Raw genomic sequence first — 25052 nt, forward strand, 5'->3', positions numbered from 1 at the left:
CTCGGCTGAGAGCAGCCTGAACCCCCTCTCTGGGACTCAGGTGCCTCCTCTGTGTAATGAAGGAGGCGGGTGATTTAGTCCCCTGGGTCCCTGTCGGAGCTAATGCTTCATGACTCTGAGAAACAGAGGCTCAGGGAAGCTTGGCAATTCCCAAATCCACTCCTTTGGCTCCGGACTTTCAGTGAGGTCTTAATATATAGTAAGTTCAACTCCGTGTGGTCTAGCAAAGGCCACAGGGAGGGCTCCCTCCGGGTTCGCACAACTCAACTGCCATGACCGCAGTACCCTCTAGAGGGCGCTGCTATCAGGGCTGTAACCTGAGCCTGGCGCCCACCGGGAACTAGATGGAGGTCCCGGCTTCTTCCAGCTGGCTTGGGATAGAGGAGTGGCCAAGAAAGGACAGGCCATCTGACTATTGTTGGTTCTGTTCTCCTCAAGCATTGAAAGGAACTCACAGTGGAAGGTTGCTCATTCATTCATTCAACCAGCCTGCCTGTGTGTGTGCCAGGCATTGGATCAGGCGGCAGGACACACCAGATACAAAAGATTCCTGCTTAGGCCTCATAGGTGCTTCCCCCCCACCCCCCAGGCACCTTCCCAGACGTAATTTCTCCCTGGATCTTGCTCTGTGAAGGCAGGCGTTAGGATGTCCATTTTACAGAGAAGAAAACCGAGTCTCAGGGAGACAAAGGAATTTGCCCACATCATGCAGCCAGGCAGTGCCCCGTACAAGTGACTGCAAGCCCAGCACTTCTCCCACCGCCCATACTGTAGGATGCGTCCTCACTGGACCACACTCCCTCCCCCTTGCTGGGAGCTGTGTGTGTGTGGGGGGGAAGTGCTGACCCACATGCCACCCCCCAACCAGAATGCATTACGGTGGTAATCGTGCCCTGAACAGCAACCTTCTTTGGTCTTGCGATCACACGTCCACACCTGCTGATGCTGTGATTTTCCAGAGTGGTACCTCGAAAAGCCTCCAAGACAATAATAGCAGTTACTATTTTACTGTAGGTCTACTTTGTGCCAAGTCTCTTATTCGCTTTATCTCAAACTCCCTCAACCATCAGACAAACCTCATTTCACAGATGTGGAAAGTGAGGCTCAGAGAGGATAAGTGACTTGCCCAAGGGCACACAGCTGGGATTTCAACCTACATCGGGGCTGCCAAAGTCCCCGTTCTTTCTGCTTTACCACTGGGGCCTGGCTTCTTGTTTTCTTTTTTTTCGTCTGCTCTTCACCGCCTGCCAAACCCTCCCTTCTTGCCCTCCCACCCCCAGTCTTCTTGCTCGTGCACACAGCATGCTCTGGCCCCATAACTAAATGAAGATCTGGAGCAGGACTTCTCGATCTTGGCACTACTGACATCTTGGGCTGGATCATTCTCTACTGGTAGGAGGAAAGTACTGTCCTGGGCATTTTCAGATGCTTACTGGCATCCCTGGTCTCTACCCACCGGACGCTGGTACTATCACCCCTCCCCCATGGTGACAACAAAAAAAATCTCTCCACATAAGGCCAAATGTTCTCCAGGGAGCAAAAGAGCTCCCCAGTTGAGAGCCGCTGCTTTATAGGAATGCGGGGTCAGGGTCAAGTTGAGTATAGCCTGTCTTCCTCAATAGACCATGAGTAGCTGGAGGACAGGGAGAGTGAATTGTTTAAACACACCTAGTGAAGTGCCTGTAGCGCTTGGCAAGTGGTGCTGCAGGAAGAATGAATGAATGCTTTCCCTGGATGTGGTATGTGTCAGGATGAGGGCCTAAAGGCCTAGGTTCCCGTCCAGATCCTCACTTGTCTGCTCTGGGCCGGCCTGGGGCACGCACTTTCCCCCTTCTGGGCCTCCATTCCCTTTGTGATCTCTTACATGAGGGTCACCACAGGCCCTGAAGCTCCCTGGACATCCATGGTCTGGGAACTGCCGTGTTCCACCTCGGAGTCCCAGAGTCCGGGGCTGAGGAGGGGCTGTCGGCCAGGCTGGACGTTACACATCTGCCCGGTCCTCAGTTTCTCCTTCGGACCCTTGCCCCTCAAGCCAAATCAATCACAGAGACGAGCAAGGCCTCCCATCCCAAAAGCGACCCGATGCAGGGAGGTGGCTCCTTTTCTGGGTGTGTGTCTTAAAAGGGAAAACATGTAACCTCAAAGGTAACCAAATATCCAAATCGTGATGGCCAGCATCCCACACCCCAAATCCACCTATTCATGAGTTCAACAAAAAGCTTCTTTAGGATACACTGTAAGGCCATTGAGAGGGAGAAAAGTCGCCTCTCACAAGCCCAGCCGGCCTGCAGGGCCCGCCCTCCTAGTGTGCACACATGCACAGGCACACGCACGCACACACACACACACACACACACACACACACAGCCGCTTACAAGGAGGCTCTGAGTTTTTAAAAGTAAACTCCACCGTTTCCGTTCTTGCCCTGGATTCAACTTTTGAAAAAAGGAACCGTTTTCCCTACAAATTCCCCCTCTCTCTGGTCCTGCCTCTGCCTCACTCCCGCTCTCCCTCTCTAACCCTGCCCCTGCCCCGCATCCCCCAGCGGCTCCTCCCCTGCAACGTTGACTCCATTTTTCAACCACTCCCAGGGGCCCAGACCTCCTCTCAGGGACAGGGGTGTCCTATCGGGTCTGGGGGAAGGACAGCAGCCAGGGGAGGTTCCACAGCCTCCTTTCACTCGATGATACAGAGTTTTCTCAAGGAAGGAGGGTAGCCGTGAAGCTCCCATCAAGCCCACAGCATGGCCAAGAAGCTGGCCTGGTGATAGCAGAAGAGGACGGCTCTTATTTCAAGATATCCGCCCCCCCATAGGGGCGCCTGGGTGGCTCAGTCAGGTGGGCATCTGACTCTTGATTTCAGCTCAGGTCATGATCTCAGGGTTGTGGAATCAAGCCCCGAGTCAGGCTCTGTGCTCAGCACAGAGTCTGCTTGTCCCTCTCCCTCTGCTCCTCCCCTGCTCACTCGCACACTCTCTCTTTAAAAATAAATAAATAAATAAAATCTTAAAAAAAAAAAAAAAAAGATGTTCCCACCCATAGACCCCCTTTCCCAGGGCAGCCCATTGGCCCTGTCACCCCTCCTGTTCTACTCGCAAGCAGGCCTGTCCTCCATGCATTGCTTCCTCTCAGAGTCTGGGTCCTCTTCCTTGAACTTGCCTTTCACTCCCACCCCCAGTTTCCACCCCTCGCTGCCCCCACTCCCAAGACGCTTATGGGTCCAGTCCAGGTGTTAGCACAGGGGCAGCAAGGAAGCCCCGGCACCTGCCAGCTAGAGCCATGAAGCAGGAATTTCTCAGAGACAGAAACATTATCAGGATCAGTGTCTTTCAGACTTTTTTGACCACAACCGGCAGTAAGAAATTCATCCTATAAACATTAAATTTGTATATATTGTGTATATACCTATATATTATAACCACATATACACTTATTTAGGATTGCCAAATATATAACAGAAATAAAAGTTTCCAGAAACAATACTTACCTTTTCTACATGGGAGGCACTATGAAATTACTCTTTCCTATGTCATTACACTCCCCTAAATTGGTTTTACGACCTGCAGATGGACATGTTCTGTGCTAGATGTCCCTGCAGGATCAGAGAGAGACTAAGAGTGAGGCTCCAAGCAGAGGCCCGTGGGCCTCCCCCGGCTCAGCTGAGGCCCTCCTCATGCCCAACAAGAAGGGGCTTGGGAGGGACAAGGTTCTAGGAGGCATCATGAAAAAAACCACATGAAAAGTTGGGACACACAGTCTTCTACTATTACAGAATAGTCTCAATTAGTACTCTCCTGAACTTACAGTTTGTGACCCCAAGGGGGCCTAGAAGCTGCTAGAGGAGAGGAATTAAGGTTCCTGGTGCCTGCTGACAGCCAGACAAGGACCTCTTCAAAATCATATAGCCAGTAAGTGGCCAAGTTGGGATTCGAACCCGGGTCTGCCCTGCCAGGCAGGCCCCCACCATCGCAGGAGTCAGGGCTCTCTTGGAGCTCCCTCTCTGACCGGGGAGTTGTTCAGTCTGTTCTGGGCATGGGGGGACGGAGGGTGCCCCACTCGGCATGCAGGGGTGCCAGCTGCTTGGGATGTGGGTGTGTGGGAGATGGGGAGAAGGGGCAAAGTGTATGCGTGGGTTTGAGAAGGGGCATGGAGTCTCACCACTCAAGCTCACAGAGACTCCCTTTTCCCCTCTGGGTTCTTTACTCCTATATTGACCAGAGGGCTTTCAAATAATAAAGTAAGAATCCCAATTGGAGTATGATTTTCATGGAAAGTTCTAGCAAAAGAAAAATATCTACTTAGTATTAAAATTAGTCATAACAATAATAAACAATATCAGTTATGGAGTACTTGCTTGCGTCACCACAGCTACTGTGTATTGAGGACCAGCGATGGGCCAGCACGGAGCACAGAGTTACTAGGTGGCGCTCAGTAGTTACTGGAGAATGAATGAAGGTACCAGGGACGCGCTAGAAACTGCACATAGACGCATCACATTTAAACCCAACTTGAAACCTGAAAAATTCCAGCATTTCTCTGAGAGATATTTTCTTCCTTTTCATAATTCCTTCATCCAAAACTTTTTAAATTGGAGGGATCTTTGCTTTTGGGTTAGGGGCACCCCCTCCTCTGTGTTTTCTCCCCCATGGCCTTGGGGTTTCTCCCTGATTGCCCTTCCATTCCTGGGCAGCCTCTTCCAGGCTCAGTGATGGACAGGCCAATGCTCCTACACTGATCTTCAAAGCACCTCCAAAGCAGCCCTGCCCAGGGGCACAGCCGATCTTCCCCTCAGCAACCCAAAGGCAAGGAAGGAAAAAGGACTGGAGCCCAGACTTCTGGATTCTTTAAATCAGGACGAGCAACCGATTGGGGCCTCAGAACATCCAGATTCTAGTCCTGCCCTTCCCCTAAGTCACGTGTGACCTTTAGAAAGTCATCACACTTTTCTGGATTCACTTTCTTTCGAATGTGTTTCCAAGGTCCAGGGTTCCCCCAAACTGTCAGATACCCACCCACCGCAGTGTCCCGGACCTGAAACACCACACTAACCCATTCAGCTTTGCATCCTCCTTCCTTTCCTCCTGGCAGGCCACCCCGACAGAATTGGAATTTACGCACCAAGCAAAATGCTGGGACCTGGGCTCCTTAGCGGTGAGACCCTAGGAGAATCCTATCAGAACCTTGCTCACGACTGCAAGGAGTAGAATGATGAAAAAGTTTGGGTTGGAGTCTTCCAACAGGAGACAGCCCCCCGCCCCCGCCCAGTTTGCTCTGGTTTAGGTTCAGTTAACAAGACAACCATCCACCCAACCCCAGGGTTTGAAAGGTTCCACCATCATCATTGGCTTCAACTGCAGAGGAACCCAGAGACGGCAAAACTGTCCCTGGTCATGTGTCCTCATTTCCCTTCCTCTTCCTTGAGAGATGCCCCTGCTTAGGGGCATGTTCAGAGTTTGTCTCCCTTGCTGACAGCTCAGTGGCCCTGTCCTGGGTTCTGCCAATCCCCCCCACCCCCAGCTTCTTCCCATCCCTGTGGCTCCTGGAGTAGGCCAAGTGGCCAAGGAAGTGGGACCAATGGGTTCTCTCAGCCTCTGCTTGGGCACCTGCCGCGTACCTGACACACCGCCCGTGCCCAGCCACCCTGCCAAAGAGCCTCCTCCTTCCCACTGACAGCCCAGGCCGAGGCTCAGAACCATGAAGCAACTCCTCCAGCTCAAAAGTAGCACAGGGGATCTGAACCCACATTTCCCCGACTCTGAAGCTGCCAGTCTGTCCACCATGGCTCGTTCCAGACCCTCGGACTTGAAAACCCACGGGAGTCGGGAGTAAAAGCTCCCTGTTCGCTGTTCCTTAATTTCAGGGGACCAGCAGACAAGAGCCCCTCGTCACGTGTTCCTTTGCCCCATTCACGGGGCGTCCGCACAGCCTGAAAGTTTGCTCAACTCCGCGGCGGACGCAGCGGCCAGGAAGCCCCAGCACGCGCCTCCCCGCACAGGGGAGACCGAGGCAGCGCAGCCCCCGGCGCGGAGCGGGACAGCCGCCACACCGCTGCCGGCTGGCCCCGGGGACCCCGGGAAAGCCTCTCCCTGCAGGGAAGGAGACAGTTACCTTGAAGAGTTGGACTCCCTTCCGCAAGAACTTCAGTGCCACACACCTGGCGAGGCGGCCGGGGGCTTCTGGGGCCGGGAGGCCCGGGTCTCGCTGCGCAGCGGGGGAGACGCTCTGCGCGCGCGCTGCGCACCCCTCCTCCTGCCGGCGTCCTGTCCGCAGGTCCCCCCAGGCGGTGGCCGCGGCGGCAGCGGCTGGGTTGCGGAGTCCCGGCTGGCCGAGGGAAGGGCCGCTGCAAGGTGCCCGGAGCCCCTGGCGCCCGCGTCAGATGCCGGCCGGCGAGCGCGCGGAGAGAGACCTTGAGCGGCGCGGCGCGCGTCCTCAGCTCTGCGAGCCCCCTCTGGAGCGGCTGGGAGGTAGGTGGGCGGGCGGGCGGGCATGGCGCGTGGTGACACATACATAGGGGCGGGCGGGGGAGGGGAGGGCCGGGGGGCGGGGGGGACGCGGGCGGGCGCGGAGGGAAACCCCACCCCCGGGGGACCCGAGGGGCGGCCGGCGGGGGAGGGGAGGGGAGGGCGGAGGCGTCTGGAGCGCGCTGGACCCCGGCTCCGGACCGGCGCGCCGCTGGGGAAGCCGCCCGGGGCGCAGGGCGCGAGAGGAGCCGGCAGCCCCGGGGCCCGCGGGAGGCAGCGGCGCGGGAAGGGCTGCAATGCGGTCGGCGGCTCCGCAGTCCGAGGGGCCCCGGAGGGCTGTGCCCGCACCCGCACCCGCGCCTGCGGTGGCGGGACGGAGCTCCCCGGCGCCCGGCGCGGGCTGTGCAGCCGACGCCCGGCGGGAAGCGAGAGGGCAGGGTGCGCCCCCTGCTCCCGGGCCGCGATTTGGAAGGACCCCCAGGAGGAACTGGCTGAAAGTTTTTGGGGGTAGGGTGCCCTGGGACGGCAGGGAGGACGGGGAGAGAAGGAGGTTAGGGGGCAGCGGGGAGGCATGCTGGGGACTGGGAGCCAGTCTCGGGGAGAAAGGCTGAGGGTCTTCAAAGTCCCGGAGAGACCAAGGACATCTCAACACGAAGCAGGAATTCTCCAGTACTTCTGTAGCTCGAGACCACCCTCCTTAATAATTTTTTTCCAATCAAAAGAATAAGAACCAACAGCGTTTGAACACCTTCGTGAGCTGGTTGCTTAACATACATTAATATCTCTCTTAATTTCCCTGAAGGCCCAATGAGGTAAATATTAGGATTCCCCCACCCCCCAAAGATGTGAAAACAGAGGCTCAGAGTGGTGGAGTTAACCTCCTCAAGGCGGGGTCTGAATTCAAACCCAAAGTCATGCTCTCTCTGCTACACAAGCTGCTGGTTTAGCCACAGCTGTTTTGGGGGGGGCCCAGGCTGGTTGGTGGCTTTCAGGGTCCTTATGAAGGAAGCTGGTGGGGCTTGACGCTAAGATTTAGTGGCCTCGGTCAGTGTGGTAGAAGCCGCTTGACTCCCTCCCTGGGCATGGACTGAATGAAGAAGAGCAAGAAGTGGGGTCTTTGTGGGCTGCCCATTACAGAGATAATAGACTAGGCTTTTTCTTGATTAAAAGGTATGGAAGTGGCTCCGTTTCCCAGGGGTGATGACTCTGGAATTGTGTGGGTTTTTTGCTGGCCATCTCCTAGGGGGCAGGACTGGCCCTGGCCGGGCACATTCTCTTGTCCGTTCTCTGCACCGGGCGGTAAAGCCTGGGGAGGGCGTGGTCCCCACTCCACCCACTGGTGCCCAGGAGCTGCGGCTACGGTGTTCCACTGGTGGGCAGTTCTTGGCTTCACCGCTGTTCTACCTGAATCTGTTGGTTTCTCCCGGTCAGGTCTCCAAGTTTCGGAGCATTTTGGACAGCACTGACATGGTGGTGACCAGAGCCCCTCAGGGGGAAACAGCATCTTGTGTCTCAGACAAAGAAGTGGGATGAAATCTTATTAGTTACTGACCAATGCCTGGACCAGGGGAAATGACTCTTCTAGAAAAAAAAAAAAAAATCCTTAAAATTCCAATAAGAGGAGTCATGGGTTCTCATGCCAGTATTTGCCTGATGCTCTAGGTGAGAACACACCACACCCTCGTCTGTGAAACGGGGTCATATCTGACTTCCATCCTAGGACATGTGGGGTTAGTGAAGGACAATTCAATTCAAGGACAAATATTAATTAGGTAATTAATCTTTGTAGTGAAGGAAACGAATGCTTATTGATCATCTAGTTTTGTAATGAGGCTAAGAAACATATAATGGGCACCTATTACGTGCCAGACCCTGTTTGATATGGGAGCCTTACAGGTGGACATTGTTTCCATTTTACACACTAAGAAACAGACTCACAGGCCACCCAGGAAGTGAATGAGTACAGGTTAGCATGACTCCACACTGCTGCCCCTTCAGGCTACAGAAAACCCAGGATGATTGGAAAGTGGACAATGTAAAGACCACGTTTAGAAAATCAAAGGACATTAGTGTCAGAAAGCCCTTGGTGGCATATGGACGCTCCCCTGTTCAGTGCTCTTCCTTGTGTAGTATTTCCGAAGCTGGTCATCCCTCCTCTGCTCAAATACTTAATGCCTTTTCCAGGCTGCCTGACCCTATCTGCTGTCATGGGCGACCTTTAACTTCTCGCTGCTCCAAGCGTGGTCTACAGATTAGCAGCGTCAGCTGGGCGCTCGTTCAAAATGCAAAATCTCAGGCCTACTCCAGACCTTCGGACTCAGAAGCTGCATTTTAATAAGATCCCCCAGGTGTTTTATATGCCTTCTGAAGTTTAAGAACCACTGTGTTGTCATCATTCAGCAGGTTCTACTCATCCAATCACAAAACCACAGAATAAGAGAATCTCAGAGCTGGGAAGGGCCCTTAGAGAACGCTGAGGACCACATCCTCACTGACTGGGACATAGACTCTGTGTGAACATGCCCGTGGATTTGACTCCCTTCTGAGTCCGCATCCCATTTTCACGTGGTTCTTATACTTAGGCAGCTCTCACAGAAGCACCTCCTGGTTCCCATCACTATGGATTCAGCAGTGAACAAAACAGGCCCATTTCCACCTCCTGGCCTTATCTCCCAGACCTCCTTCCACATGGAAGATCTTTTTGCATTTAAGATCAGTGATTGCACTGCTCTCACCCTCCCCCTCTTCTCCTTTAGGACCCGGCATCCCCACTTCACTCTGTCCTTCCTCATCTCTCTCCATCAATGGGTGCTACCCACTCCCACCAATCTTCCCCCAGCACGTCTGGACTGCCCTTGCCCCACGTAGAGAGTGATTCGGACCTAAACACAGTCCTGTTAGGGTGTTCAGCCCAGGGGGGAGCTCACCTCCTTTGATGGGGTACTATGCTTCTGTTAATGCAGCCTTCATTTATGTGCTTTTCTGGCAGCCTCATCACGGCTCATTTTGAGCCTGTAGCCAACTCAGATCTCCTTTCCACAAGTACTGCAAGGGCCCAGTGCCTTCCTTGGTTTGTCCTGGTACAATGGGTTGTTCTGATCCAAGTGTGGGACTTTACTTTTTCCTCTCTTAAAAATTTTCCTAATACATGAAGCTCATGACCCCTAACCATCTTGGATTCTGTTTCTATCATTCTATGTGTTTGCTATTGTTCTTAGCAGTGGACTTTCGGCAAAGCTGACTAGTGTCCCCCTTTTGTGTCTTCACTTATCCTGGGGTTGAGTTCTAGAGCAGGGCAGGATGCCATGGCTCCATATTGCAATTATAATGGCTGTGTAATGTGTCACCCCAAACCTTAGTGGCTTAAAGCAGTGAGTTGTTTAAAATCGTTCATGGTTTCTGTGGGTCAGAAATTTGGAAGAAGCATGGCCAGGCATTCTGCCTTGGGTTAGCTCATGGGGTTGCAGTCAGGTGTCACCTGAAGGCTTGACTGGGGCGTGAGGATCCAGGTCTATGGTGGCCGGTATGTTGGTGGTGGCTGCTGGCCAATGGCCTCAGTTCCTGTCCATCCTGCCTGCCAGTGGATCCGCCTCATGGCATGGAACCTGGCTTCTGCCACAGCAAGTGATACAGGGGGCTGAGTGGGAGCTGCAGTGCTCTGATGTCCTCACTTTGGAAGTCACGCACTGTCATGTCCGCCATGTTCTCTTGGTCACATGGGACCCTCCCTGGATTAGTGTGGGAGGGGACATATAAAGGTGTGAGTACCAGGGGATGGGGATTGCTGGGAAGCATCTTGGAGGTTGGCTTCCACATGCCATTAAACTGGCTCTTAGAGGATGGCCAATCTCCCAGTCCACCTAACTGTGGCACCACAAGTGCTTGTTTCTGTCCCTCACATGGGGGCACCATGTATGTACCTTGCTAAGTCCCAGTGCAAGGTGTTTGCAGAGTTCCTCTGAGCCATCCTTCGGATACCCCTGTACAAGCAAGCAGCCTGGCCTGCTCTCTGGGACAACACATCTGTCCCAATTTCTGCAGGACACCCATCAGCATCCTGCTCCTCCTGGTACAGCCAAAGATTGTTGTGTTGCTGGGCTATGTCACATTTTTGGTTTATATTGAAATTTGTGGACAATTAAAACCATCAGACCATTTTCATGCTGGCCATTTCGAAAGGGCTTCCTGTCTCTCTCAAGCAACAAAACAGAGTGGAGGATGGGTGTCCCCTGTGTGTTCAGGAGCATTGGAGGTGAACCCCAGTTCTGGCACAGAGAATGTGGGCAAGTTTCTTAACCTCTCTGGGTCTTGGTTTTCTCATCTGTGAAATGGAATTGTATGGAACCATAGAATTAGAATAAGGGATGTCAGTCAATGCCTAGCCAATGTTCTGGCTCAAGATGGTGAATTTTCCTCCCTTTCCTCTCTACTACAATTTGATGTCCCCGAGTCAGGTTTGTGCTGCTTCCTGGGTTTGTAAAAGAAGGTAAAATACTCACCTCCTCGGAGTGTGGCAATGATAAATACTACATGTAATGTGTGTAAAGAGGTTACAATCCTTTCTGGAAGCAAAAGGCCATAGAAGTATGATATGGAAAAGTGTTCCTATTGCTGAACGGGGCGGGAGAGTGGTCTTCTGAGAATTAGTGGAACATTTGAAAAGTGCTGTTTTATGGCTTTAACACCGTGCAAGTGACAAACTCAGAGGGAAATGTTCTAATAATAAAGAACATTGGGTAAGTTAATGAAACACTTACAATTCCCCACAGGTCCGTGTGGAATAATGACGTACAGTAACTGGAAAGTGCTGTGTCACTTAAGACATAGAAATTGAAGAGCACGTTTAAGGAAACTCATTTCTTGAAGATTCAATTTGATTTTTCCTCCCTGAATTTATAGCAGATTCTATTTTCAGTAAAAACCCTGCCGTTTATAACAGAGGAAATTATGGCAAGCATTTTACTCATGACTCACTAGTGTTTTTATCATTGAGAAGAGGCAGGGAATGACACTGAGGGGGGTGTTACCATGGTGGTGTATAGCATCATTACCACCATCATCATCACCACCACCACCATCATCACCACCACCATCATCACCACCACCACCATCATCACCACCACCACCATCATCATCACCACCATCATCACCACCACCATCATCACCACCACCACCATCATCACCACCACCACCATCATCACCACCACCACCATCACCACCACCACCATCATCACCACCACCATCACCACCACCATCATCATCACCACCACCATCATCATCACCACCACCATCATCATCACCACCATCATCATCTAAAACAATATTTTCCAAGCAGGTCTGGGGTAAGAGGAGAGGTAGAAGGATCCTTCCCCTGGCAGCTTCAGCCCCTGAAGCTCCTGGGAGCTTGCTCACCTTCTCTGTCCCCACCCTGAATCTGTCCCCAACCCTGAATCCTAAGGCGCTGCTTCCTATACCCTGAACCCACCTGAGCTGGCTCTTTTCTGCTCTTTCCTTACTCCTGCCATCGGGGTGTTTGGGGGACTGACTGCCCAGCCCTTGTCACATTGTGCTTGATAATCATATTTTCTTTCATTGATAAGCATTGGATCAGTCTGAAAATTTTTTGTCCCAGGTGTTTCACACATTCTAGCAGAGATACAAAATACATACTTTCTAAATGTGCAAATATGGTAGCCCCCACTCACTAAAGATAAAATGTGAAAGGTACAGAGAGCATCTCTGTAGCTCGAAGATCATCTGGTAAAACACAGGCATGGCTTTCCCCCCACAACACTTGGCCCTTATTTGATACTAAAGCCCTGGGGAACAGTTATCTTGACATTTTAGCTGTTGCTATTGATCTGTTTGGTTTCTTAATGTGTATTCCTTTAAGGGAGAACACACAGAATATGTAAGGGGGGAAAAAAGAAGTATTTAACTAGGTAATCTTTTATTCTTAAGACATTTATTTGTTGACATTCAATCTTGAAATGGTCATTAAAAAACAAGAGTTATCAAAATGCTGGAGGGTGCTCTGTGTAGTCTCAAAATCTTAAGTTCAAAAAAATGAAATGTCAGTTCCTTCATGGGCTAGCACAGCCTCGTCTTCCTCCCTCCCTCCCTCCCTCCCTTCCTCCCTTCCTTCCTTCCTCCCTTCCTTCCTTCCTTCCTTCCTTCCTTCCTTCCTTCCTTCCTTCCTTCCTTCCTTCTTCCCTTTCCCTCCCTCCCTTCCTTCCTTCCTTCTTCCCTTTCCCTCCCTCCCTTCCTTCCTTCCTTCTTCCCTTTCTCTTTCCCTTTCCATTTCCGTTTCCCTCCCTCCCTCCCTCCCTCCCTTCCTCTCTTTCTCCTTCTTTGTTATTGTGGTAAAACATGCATAACACAAAGTTGATCACTTTAACCATTTGAAGCATAAAGTTCAGTGGCATTAAGCACATTCACAATGTTTTACAACCATCACCACCCTCTTCAGAGCTTTCTCATCTCCCCAAACTGAAACTCCATACCCATGAAGCACTAACTCCCCCTGTCCCCCGAGCCTCTGGCAACCACCATTTGACTTTCTGTCTCTATGAATGTAACTACTCTGGGTACTTCATGTAAGTGGGATCATATAGTATTTATGTGCTGTAGTGACTGGCTTATTCACTTAGTATAATGTCTCCGTACACATGGTAGCACTTCTTTTTATTTTAGAGCAACATGTATTGAGCTCTTACTATGTGCCAGGTCCTGTGCTGGGTGCTTCATTAAACCTCACAATGACCCTGTGAAGTCTCATAAACCCCATCTCACTGATGAAGAAACTGAGGGCAGAGAGGCTTGGTAAGCTGCCCAGGCCACCTGGCTTCGGAGCCCTCGTACTTAAAACAAAAAACTTTTAATAGTGGCCATTTATTGAGCACCTACTATGTGCCAGGTACTAAGGTAGGCATTGTACCTACATTTTTTTCCTCCCTCCCTTTCTTTCTTTTGATATTTAATTTACATAGAATAAAGTGCATCTTAAGTGTACACCTCGAGGAATTTTTAGCATATACAAACACCATTGTAATCACAATGCAATCAAGACGTAGAAATTTCCAGCTCCCTAGGAGGTTCCCTGGTGCCCCTTCTAGATGGTACATCCCACCCAGTGAGACCACTATTCTGACCTTACTGACAAAAACCTTACCAGTTTTGTCTACTCTTAAACTTGATAGAAATGTTATTATACTGTGAATACTCCATTTTGTCTGGCTTCTTTGGCTCAAGCTCGAGGCAGCCTGGAGAGTGTATGTCCCATCCAAGGGGACAGCCACTACCCTGCTCCAGCTTAATGTCACCATTCAGGAATTCAGCTCATTTTTGCTGGATCACATAGTATTAATATTAGTATTGTTATTAGTATTGATAGTGGTGACAGTGGTGGTATTTATTATTGTTGTTTTCCTTGAGAAGCCAAATTTCTGGATTTTTATATAAGATTAGATGATGACTAACTTAAACATTTAAATATGGTGTGTGTCAAAACGTTGAAGGATCCGCAAAACGCATCTATGAGTGGTGGGAACATGCTATGGTGAGGGCAGTGAGAATGCACAGGGAGGGACGTTTGAAAGGAAATATCAAAGACACTGGATCTTGGGGGAGAGAGAGAAGCAAGAAGCAAGAAGAGCCTCTGACTTTTGAACCCGTCTGCCGGGAGGCAGGGAGTCCCTGTGACAGCAATGGGGGAGGTCAGGGAGAGTAGCTGGCTTGGGGAGAAAGACAGCAAGTGTCGTGGTAGACAGTTGTGTGTTCAGACAGAGTTGGAGGGACGTTCGGGGGAGGTGGCCAGCAGGCTGAGAGAAATGTGAGCCTGGGACTTGGGAAAATGCTCAGCCTGGGGAGAGTCCACACATGGAAAATCAGGGAACATTGAATTCTACCCAATAAATACTAAAATAGACTTTAATTGCATACTGTAACCAATTAAGGGAGAGAGAAGCACAGAAAAGATGGAGGACGAGAGATTGTTGGATAGAAATTCGAGGATACTGAGAGGAACAGCTCCAGCCCCAGACATGTACAGAGGGAATGCTAGAGGCCTGGACACACTCAAGGGAAAGTGATGTATATAAGGGGGTTCTAGAGCAACAGAAATATAGACAAGTGTCAAGCGATGAATTTTCATGAACTGTAGACAAAGCTAGAGTCTAGCTGGATGATAGTTTCATCTTGTGCCTATTAGGACTTATGGCTAATGAATTTTCAAAACTGTTGCATTTTTTTTGCAGCTGGGTCATAAATGAGGCTAGTGCTTTTTGGCACTTATTCCTAGGCACCAAAAAAAAAAAAAAAAAGAGAGATAGTTCTGATCCTCTTATGTACACTGGCCGAGTCTTATGCACTGGGCTCACCTTTAGTTTCAGATCAAGTCAGAAGTCCAGTCCCCCAAAAGTCACCCCAGCCTTTCTGAGGATCCCTGGCTTTATAAGGGCTCTGTCTAGTTTGGGCTGGAAGTTCTCTACAGAGCTGTGTCAGAGCCAGTTTAATCTTTGAAGGATGAAGAAGAGAAGAGAGGGTGAACTTCATTCAGCTTGTTATTGCTGGCCTCCCATTTCCCACAGTTGATGGATTAGGACCACTGAGTCCCACTATTGTGCCCCCAGAGTAAAGCATTCAATCAGGTCCTAAGTTGTGTGTGCGTCAAAAAAAAAAAAAAAAAAAAAAAGCAGCCATGCAGCTACCAAAGGGACACTTACAATTTAATCAGGAAACAGGAAATTGACAAATTAGAGCGATTTAGAGCCTTGACAAACAAATATGAATATGTGAGAAAATCAATACTGAGTACAACTCACTGTGATCAAGAGGAGATTGAGGACAGATCCTGAGTGGGTCAACCAGGGAAGGGTAGGAGGGCCAGGAAAGGCTATGAATTAGTTAGGGGGGCAAATAAACAGCAATTGCACTGGAGGGGGCAGAAGGGTTTCCCCCAAGCCCCCCCAGCTTGAAAATCAGTTGTTCCCTGTGCCCAGGTGAGCTGGGTCCCGCTGCCTGCGTAAATCTCACACCCGTGAGTCTCTCTCCCCACCCCTGGCCCCTCTGCATGCCTTGGTTGGAAACGTGGCTTTTCCAGAGTCAAAAGCCAGAACACAAGGCACCTATTCACCCTGCTGGGTTTGAAATTCTCCTCCGAAATTCCTTTAACTGCAAACACCTTCTCCCGAGTACACTGTGCATCTTTTCAAATTTCAGACATAAACAGCAGCATGGCCCTGCCTGGCAACCCCCCCTCACTCTCCTGATAAAAATAGAAAGGGCCGAGGTGGGGAAAGTCGTGGGCACAGTGGGGGTTTTGTGGATCAACTGTTTGCATGGGTGTTCCTGACCCTCTCTGCCTATTTTGGGGAGGGGTGTCTCTCGGGGGAGCTTCAAGCTGGATTCTCGGGGGATTTGTCATCCCTGGCATCTTGGCCCCTTCCATTCTGGGCCCGAGACACATCTCTGTGGTTGTGTGTTTCACTGTGTGTCCCAGGGAGAAACACGTTTACTTGTGGTTATTGGCGCGGTCGTGGGGGATGGAAAAAGTGGTGGGAAAGAAGTGCGGGGAGGCAGTTCATTTCCAGAAGCCATTGGCATGAAAACCATCACGAGACACCCAATTGCACATGGCGGAGCCCCGGGTGTGGTGGGAGTTTAAATCAAGACAGGCACCATGACCCCATGAACAAGCGAAGGGCTTTTGGAGGTAACAAGGTACTTGTGTGGTTGGCCCCTGCTGTATGCGATGGGGGTGAGTGAGGAGCGCAGGGTGAATTGGCCAGTTCCCTGAGCTGGGGCTTAGGGGACCTGCTCTAGTTCTAGGTGCGTCATTTACCAGCGACGTGCCCACTGGCCTCAATCCCCTCCTCAGTACAAGAGGAACTGCAGTATCCCCCAGATAAAGAGGAAGGTTGGGATCCTGCTACTTCTCTGCCCACAACCATCCAGTGGCTTCTGGTCGTACTCAGGGCGCCATGGCCAGGAAAGCTTGAATGACCTGGCCCTGCCTCTCCCACCTCACCTCCTCACTCCCATGGGCTCCCTTACGTCCTGGCCCCATCTCCTCTCTGGATTGTGCTTTCAATATCAGGGAGGCCTTTGTTGACCACCCCAGCTTCTCTGCCTCCCTCGGGCCCTCCCTTATTAGCCCAGACCACAGTTCGCTGGTGTATATTTTGATCTGTTTACTTGTGCAGTGTCTGCCATAGCCTCTCTTACCGGACTGTGAGCCTCGTGAGGGCGGAGACACGTATCCCCGGCTCCCACCACGGTGTGTGGTGCTTGCAGCTTCTCAGTCAATATTTGTTGAATGAACGAATGGCTCTATTTTGTTCTCTGTATCTCCTGTGTCTGGCACATTTAGATACCCTATAAGTGAGTCATAGCCACTCCCGTGCATGGAGCACTCTGTGTTGGGCATTGTTCTAAGCACTTTCTGTCGACTCATTTAGTAGCCAGAATTATTCCTGTTTTACAAAAGAAAGAAAAAGAAAAGAAAAAAGAAAAGGAAACGAAAGGAAAAGAAAAGAAAAAAGAAAAGAAAAGAAAAGGAAAAGAAAGAAAAGGAAAAGAGAAAGAGAAGAGACAGGCCCAGAGAGGTCAAGCACCATGCCCTAAATCACACAGCTAGTGAGTGGTAGAGCAGACTCGATGCCAGACAGTGAAGTTTCAGAGCCTGTGCCTTTAACCACTCACCATCCTGCTTGAATGAAGGAGTGAGTAAAGAACAACTAGCTCATTGCAGAGGTTCATAAACATTCATTTATTTCCCACCCCACCCACTTGATTGAAAGGGTAAAATTGGATCTTTATAAGACAGTAAAGATGCAGTCAGGTGCATAATCAGGAATAAGAATCAGGGGTGGGTAGGGTGAGGCCTCAGTACTGACCAGGCAGCTTCTCTCAGTCAGGAGGCCTTCCCGGGGATGGTGGGGTTGGAGCTGTTTAAATGATGAGAGAGAAAGGGGTGACAGGCCAAGCCAAGGGAGTTCTCTTTGGCTGAAAAGAAGTAAGGGAATAGGAAAAGTCTGCTTGTTTAGTCAAGTGTTGGAGCTCCGGAGTCTGATACCAGACATCAGTTCACATGCCACAGTTCAACTCCTGGCATTTGGTTGAGGCCCTGAGCTTTGCCACTTGCAGCCACCCAACCCCACCCTAACCCTGCACTGGAATCCACCAGATCCTGAAGCACTAACATCTCGGTCTCGGAGAAAAAGATCATTGCCTCAGAATCTTCAGGCTGGACAAGACTCTGGCATCCTTACCCTTGTGTTCTGTTAGGACTGAGCTGGTGGCTTGGACCCAAAGTTCAAAGTGGGTTTTTAGGAATCAAGGCTGTGTGGGTCACTGGGAGTAGGTGATATTGATCGTGGGCAGTCAGCATAGGCAGGGTTCCGCTGCAGTAACAACACCTCCCCAGATTTCAGTGACTTGAAATAACAAAGTTGCAATTCTCACCCATGCTCATATCCACCAGGGGTAGGTTGGGAGCTTTGCACCAGGTCATCACTGTCATCACTCCATGGCAGGCAGGTGGAGCAGCCACCGTCTGGAGCTGCTTGCCATGGCAGAGGGGAGAGAGAGCTCTGGAGCATCACGTATTAGCAGCTGAGTGCTCCAACCCAGAGTTGACACATGTCACTTCTGGTTACAAGTCACTGGCTAGAACTAGCCCTGTGACCCCATTCAACTAAAGTGGGAGGGGAAGTATAATCCTATGTGCCAGGAGGATGAAAAGCTGGAATATTGTGAACAGTCAATATTACTATCTCTAGTCAGTCTCTCAGTGATAGAGTAAGGTTTGGGTTCCACCTGGCTATTTTAGACACTAAGATCCCTTCCTTAGGGATCAGGATGTTTCCCAGAGTAGGTGGGGATGGTAATGATGCACTGGGGATCCTGATGGCCCAATGACTGGGTACCCATTGCCAGAACAACCCGTCAAACCTTGATGGAGGTCTTGGACATTTGTTGGAGCCCCATTTGGTGTTCAGTTTGCCCAAGGTCTACTCTTCTGGAAAGAGAGGAAGGCAGCCTCCTCCCTATAGCTGTTCGTCACCAGGGCATTCAGGACTCAAAGCTCCCACTTAAGACATGTTCTGGGTCCAAGTCTCTGATCCAAGGTGGTGGGTTCATGGTGCTTGCCAGGGTGAGGCCTCTTCTTGTGAGCTCCTCAGAAGGCCCCATGACTTCACTCCTTGTCTCCTGGGACCTGCTCTTAAAGGCCACAGAGCTCGTGGAGGCATCACTGGAGCTGACCGTGGCCCTACAGGCTACACATTTCCCATCTTGGGTCCCCTGCTCACTCCATAAAGATGGTACAAGCAGAGAATGGAGCATCTCATGTGGTGAGAGAAAGCATGCAGGGAGGCATACCCGGAGCCCACGGGGTTCAGATTTTCCACGTGTGGCTTGGACTGGCTCAGGGAAGCCTGCCCTTCCTCACTTAGCAAAGCAGAGAGGAATAGGGGAGAAGCTTCCCAGCTTATTGGGAGATGGGGGCAATACAGGCTGAGAGATTCCAAGCTGTTTTCTTTAGGGAAGCACACAAGATCAAATCTAGGGATTGTGCTGGGACTAGGGTCTGAGTCACGCTTCAAATTGCTTCATTTTGGGTCCAGAGAGACCCTGAGGCCTTGGTCCAAGTCCATTCCTTAGAGTCTAGGAGCTGAGGGATGGAGGCCTAGGAAGAGTCAGGGATGGGAGATGGAGGTAGGGATCAGAAACCAGGTCATAGGAGAAGAGCTCACCGTCCATGGAGCCCCTCTGTTCTGCAGGGCAGGGACCACCTGGAAATCAAATAAAGGCTTCGTGAGAAACCAGAGTTAGAGCAGATGCAGGAAGGGGCCAAGGAGTCAGGTCAAAGAGGTAGAGCCCTTGGAACCTGAAGGCCTGAACCTGGAACCTGGGGGTAGAACAGTCAAGAGAAGGGACAAGCAGGTTGGTTCTCTACAGGGGGGCCTCCCTAGTATGCTTCTTGCAGGCCACGTTTTGTTGCTGGGTATTTGTTGATGAAGAATCCATAGAAGGGATTGGCATGACTGGCACATGACCCAGCTTGGGCAAAAGACAGAGGCAGAACAGAATATCTGGAGATGCCATCGTGAACAAGCTTCACATGCATGGGGAGGGTGGCACAGAGGACCCAGAGTGCACGCAGGGCACATGAGCAGGAAGACACTGGCATTAATGTTTCTACATGTCAAAATCCTGCCCCATTGTCAGGGCCCAGCTCAGAGGCTACCTTGTGTTTTATCTTAATCTGGGATCAAAATTCGTCTTCTTCTATGATTCTATAGCTATCGATTTTTGTCATACCTCCCTGTGCTGGAGTTAGTTATGGGTGTCTGTCCCAACACCTTGATCTCACTGTGGACAGGACTTCACTCCAGGGTGCCCCCAGCTCAGCACCTGGCTATCAGGTATCTGAGTAGCCAAAGGGAAGGCAGCAGGATGAGGGAGGAGTTTCTTTCCCAGACTTCCAGAGTGCTGTTTCTCCACTGGGGTTCCGGGCCACCTGCTTTCCAGGCACCTGGGCTGTTTGTTTCAAACACACCCCAGACTTGCCAAATCTGACTGGCCAAGATTGGTCCCCCAAGTCTACACTTTTCTGCTTTCTTTTAAAATTAATTTTGCTGAGGCAAATTTATGTGTAATGAAATGTAACCATTGAAGGGTCAAGTGTGATGAGTCTTGATAAATTTACACAGCCATGTCACCACCATCTCAATCATGGTATATAATATTTCCTTCACACTAGAACATTCCTCCAGCCCCTCTGCAGTCAGTTCATCACTCCCCTTGGCTCCAGACAACCACTTCTTTTGTTACTATAGATTATTTTTATTACTTCTAGAATTCCAAAAAAATGGAATCATTCCATGTGGTGGGCTGAATGGTGGCCCCAAAGATATGATGTCTTACTCCCTGTAACCTGTAAATGTTACCTTATTTGGGAAAAGTGCCTTTGCAGATGGGATTGCATTGAGGATTTTGAGATGAGGAGATAATTCTGGATTATCTAAGTGGGCCCTAAATGCCATCACGAGTGTCATTATAAGAGAGAAATAGAGGGAGACCCAACACCACATATACAGAGGGAAAAGGGGATGTAAAATGGACTCAGAGATTGGAGTGAGGTGGCCATAAGCCAAGGAATACTAGCAGCTACCAGAAGCTGGAAGAGGCAAGGAATGGATTCTCCCCCAGAGCCTACAGAGGGCAGCCCTGCTGAGGACACCTTGATTTTGGACTTCTCGTGTCCAGAACTCTGAGAGAATAAATTTCTGTTGTTTTAACCAAGGTTGTGATCATTTGTTACAGCAGTCCTAGGAAATGATTGCTGTGGTATGTAATTGTCTTCGCCTGATTTCTTTTGCTCAGCCTACTTTTAATCTTCCTTCATGTTGCTTGTATCCATAGTTCATGTTTTTATATTACTGAGGCATAGTTCATTGTAGGGATAGATGACATTTGTTTCTCCATTGCACCCACGGATGAGAATTTAATTTTTCCTAGATTCAGGCTATCATGAGTAAAGCTGTTATGAACAACTGTGTACGTGTATACAATACATTTTATTTCTCTTGGATAAATATCAAGGAGTGGAATTGTTGAATTATACAATACGTGTATGTTCAATTTGATAAGAAATTCTCAAATACTTTTTCAAAGTGGTTGTCCTATTTTGATTTCCCAAGAGCAGTGTATGCAAGTTCCAGTTACTTCACATCCTCACCAACATTTGATTTTGTCAGTCTTTTCTTTATTATGTAATATATATATAATGTATATATATATAAAAAATAGAAATATATAATTCCACTTTAATTGGAATATATGATATATAATAGATTTATATAGACAGTGGACCCTTGAACAATGCTGGGGTTGGGGCACGGACCACTGCCCCCTCCATGTCGTTGAAAATCTGCATATAATTTTTGACTCCCCAGAAACTTTACTAATAGCTCACTGTTGACTGAAAGCCTTATCCATAACATAAACAGTGGATTAACACTTATTTTGGATAAGTATTACATACTATATTCTTACAATAGAGTAAGCTAGAGAAAGAAAACATTATTAAGAAAATTATAAGAAAGAGAAAATAGATTTACAGTACTGGACTGTATTTATTGAAAAAAGTCTGTGTATAAGTGGACTCACGTAGTTCAAGTCTGTGTTGAACATATATATATGTACACACACACTTTAATTGAAAAGACATTTACATATAAAGAAATGTTCCTGGGGCGCCTGGGTGGCTCAGATGGTTAAGCGTCTGCCTTCGGCTCAGGTCATGATCCCAGGGTCCTGGGATCGAGCCCAGCATCGGGCTCCCTGCTCAGCAGGAAGCCTGCTTCTCCTTCTCCCACTCCCCCTGCTTGTGTTCCCTCTCTCGCTGTGTCTCTGTCAAATAAAAAAATTTTAAAAATCTTAAAAAAAAAAAAAGAAATGTTCTTTTAAAAATGTTCTTTTTTCCCCAAAGGAAAAGTTAAAAAGTTCATGATAATTGATGCACAAAGATGATACTGTAATATTAGTGAAAGATCAGAAGATACGAGTAGTTTGATTTCTAGAAATTTCTAAATACGAACTACATGATAGTGTGCAGTGTATTTAGTCAAATGTAAAGTTGTAGACTTACTGAAATCTTCCATCTTAATTTTCTTGACTTTTAAGTGTTAAAAACCAAACTGAGCCTTCGAATGTTCTTTCATAAGTCCTACCAAGCCTGTCTTGTCATTTAAAAATGTGGACTGTTTCTCAGATTTGCACGTGGGTTTGCTGATCTCTGTCATTCCAATTTTATTTTTATTTTATTTTATTTTATTTTTATTTTATTTTATTTTAAAGATTTTATTTATTTATTTGAGAGAGAGAGAGCGCTGGGGCGGGGGTGGTGCAGGGAGGGGCAGAGAGAGTCTCAAGAAGACTCTGTGCTGAGCACAGAGCCCCACAGAGCCCGCCATGGGACCCAATCTCATGACGCTGAGATCATGACCTGAGCCGAAACCAAGAGTCGGATGCCCAACTGACTGCACCACCCAGGCTCCCCATCTGTCATTCTGATTTTAGAATGTGTGCATTGTCAGTCTTCTAAACATGAGTTATTTAAGTGAATATATAGAGGTACCTCACTGTGGCTTTAATTTGCATTAATGACTACCACACTGAGCATTTTTTGGTGTGTTTATTGGCCATCTGTGTATCTTCTTTTTGAAAAAAGTCTGTTCAAATCTTTTGCGCACCGTGTGTGTAGGGGGTATTCAGCTTCTTTCTGAGCTTACAGAATTCTTTATATATTCTGGATACGAGTCCTTTGTTTAATGTAAGTATTGCAAATATTTTTCTCCCAGTCTGTGGCTTTTCCTTTCATTTCTTTAACAGTGAATTTCAAAGAGCAGAAGTCTTTAATTTTGAGAAAGTCCAGTTTTCTAATTGTTCCCTCTTTATATTTACTGTCTTTTGTGTCCCACCTAACAAATCTTTGACTATCAAGGTCACAAAAATGCTTCTCATCTTTTCTTCTAGAAGTTCTGTAGTCTTAATGTTTTATTTTAGGTCTGGGATACATCTTGAGCTATTTGTGTGTGTGTGTGTGTGTGTGTGTGTGTGTGTGTGTGTGGTATGAGATAAGAGTCAAGGTTATTTTTTTCTTACAGATATTCAGATTTCTAGCCCCATTTGTTGAAAAGATTAGTTTTCCCACTGAATTACCTTGGCATCTATGTTGGAAATCAACATGTAGGTTGTTTATCCATTCATCCGTGGTTGAATCATGTTTTTAAATGCTACTGGGTGATATTACTTTTTAGATTTCCTTTTCCAGATTGTTTGTGGCTCAAATCTGCGTTTTTACTGAGCACCTCTGATGATTCTTATGCCCACTACAGTAGGAGACCCTTCTCTTGTAGGGCAGTGGTTCCTAATTAGGAATATAAATACCAGAGCTCCACCTTTAAAGGGCCTGATTTAGCAGGTATGGAGTAAGGCCCCCAGAAAAAAGCTTGACTAAGAGCTAAGAGCTGTTGATTCTTTGGCTAAGAACAGTGGGTACATCTTGTCTTTTTCATTCATGTGTTCATTAGACATATCACAACTGACCCTTCTACTAGGCTCTGAGTGAACAAGGTTTGGTAAAGGCAGAAATGAGCTCAGGCCAGTGCAGCCCCATGTGTGGGATGCAGATGGAGGGCAACAGAACCTTGTGGGATGAGTGGGTGAATCTGGTGGTCTTGGGTGCCGCTGGGAATGCTACAGTTTGGGGACCTGGGGGGCCCTCTCTTTGTCCTACAAGGACACCCTGAGGCCTGGCCACACCTCCATGCTGGTTAGCATCCAAACATGAGGCTCCTTCTTGGGGTTAAGACCTCAGGTCACGTTCCTTACGGGGACTTTCTGGCTTTGTTTTGGGACGGCCACGTCATGCTGTCTCCAAATGCTGTCCCTAGTGGAAAGTTTTGGTTTCGGGAGGTGCAGAGAAGAGGCAGCTCTGTTGGAGTTCAGTGACCGCTGAGCTGTCCGCCTAACTTGGTCTCGTTCCACCCTGCCCTGTTTGTTTGCCGTCTGGGTTGTTCTCCTAGTAGAATGGACTGTCCCTCATGCACAGTTTCACACCACACCTGAAGCCATTTGGCCTTCCTACCCTGCCCTCCTTCACCTGATCAGTGTTTCTGGGAACATCAAGCCTTATTGCTCGCAGTGTGCAAACCCAGCTGAATAGGCAGGCTACTCAGGCCCCAGAGGCATTGACCAAGCTCAGTTTTGCATGATTTTCTTTCTGGCCTGGGCTAGAGCCTCTGCAATTCTGGTGAGGAGAGGGGAGGCTGTTTTTGGTTCTCTAGAATGGTCCAGAAACCCCTGCAGCACACTGTTACCCTTGATAGATTTGCCTCCCTGGATGAAACATGCCACCCTCTGTTGCATTTGTGATTAAAATTTTAGAGATTCTACCTATCTTTAAATTTCTACTCCAGCCTAGACCAATACTCTTTCAGTGTTTGGTTCTAAGATCACCTTTTGGGTGCAAAATATACTCCCTCAGGTGGGGGAACAGGGTGCGGAGGGCACAGGAGTTGTTTGGCTCTGTGTTTTGGCCCATCAGCATGCTGCCATGATTTCTAGGGTTGGGGATGACTGGTGGGGGCAGGCAGGGGTGCTGACAGCAGCTCAGGAGAGCCTGTTCATTGCCTTCTTTAAAAAAAAAACATGGCGGGGCGCTTGGGTGGCTCAGTCGGTTAAGTGTTTGCCTTCTGCTCAGGTCATGATCCCAGGGTCCTGGGAATGGGCCACATGCCAGGCTCCCTGCTTGGTGGGGAGTCTGCTTCTCCCTCTCCCTCTGCCCTGCTTGTGCTCCCTCTGTCTCTCTCTGAAATAAATAAATAAAATCTTAAAAAAAAAAAAAATAAATAAATAAATAATTGAGGTAAAAAATGTATAAAATAATATTGACCTTAAATGGTTGAAATTTTCTAAGAGCACAGTTCAGTAGTGTTAATTATATTTACATTGTCATGCAACCGGTTTCCAGAAATTTTTCATGTTGCGAAATTGAAACTCTGTACTTCATTAGACAACTGTT

At 48.9% G+C, this 25052-nt stretch overlaps 1 protein-coding gene and 1 long non-coding RNA gene across 2 annotated transcripts in view; one reads left to right on the plus strand and one right to left on the minus strand.

The window, feature by feature from the left end:
• Positions 1-6210, minus strand: part of ACAN (aggrecan) — a 63881-nt gene extending 57671 nt beyond the window's left edge. The window contains exon 1 of the mRNA XM_036072737.2: positions 6108-6210. The gene's annotated coding sequence lies outside the window, so the exon portion shown is untranslated. The remainder of the gene's footprint in view (positions 1-6107) is intronic.
• A 117-nt stretch (positions 6211-6327) lies between these two features.
• Positions 6328-25052, plus strand: part of LOC118549167 (uncharacterized) — a 124983-nt gene continuing 106258 nt past the window's right edge. The window contains exon 1 of the long non-coding RNA XR_013450260.1: positions 6328-6463. This is a non-coding gene — a long non-coding RNA (uncharacterized LOC118549167). The remainder of the gene's footprint in view (positions 6464-25052) is intronic.

The sequence above is a fragment of the Halichoerus grypus genome, chromosome 8 (assembly GCF_964656455.1).
Source record: "Halichoerus grypus chromosome 8, mHalGry1.hap1.1, whole genome shotgun sequence".
In the NCBI taxonomy this organism is placed as follows: Eukaryota; Metazoa; Chordata; class Mammalia; order Carnivora; family Phocidae; genus Halichoerus; species Halichoerus grypus.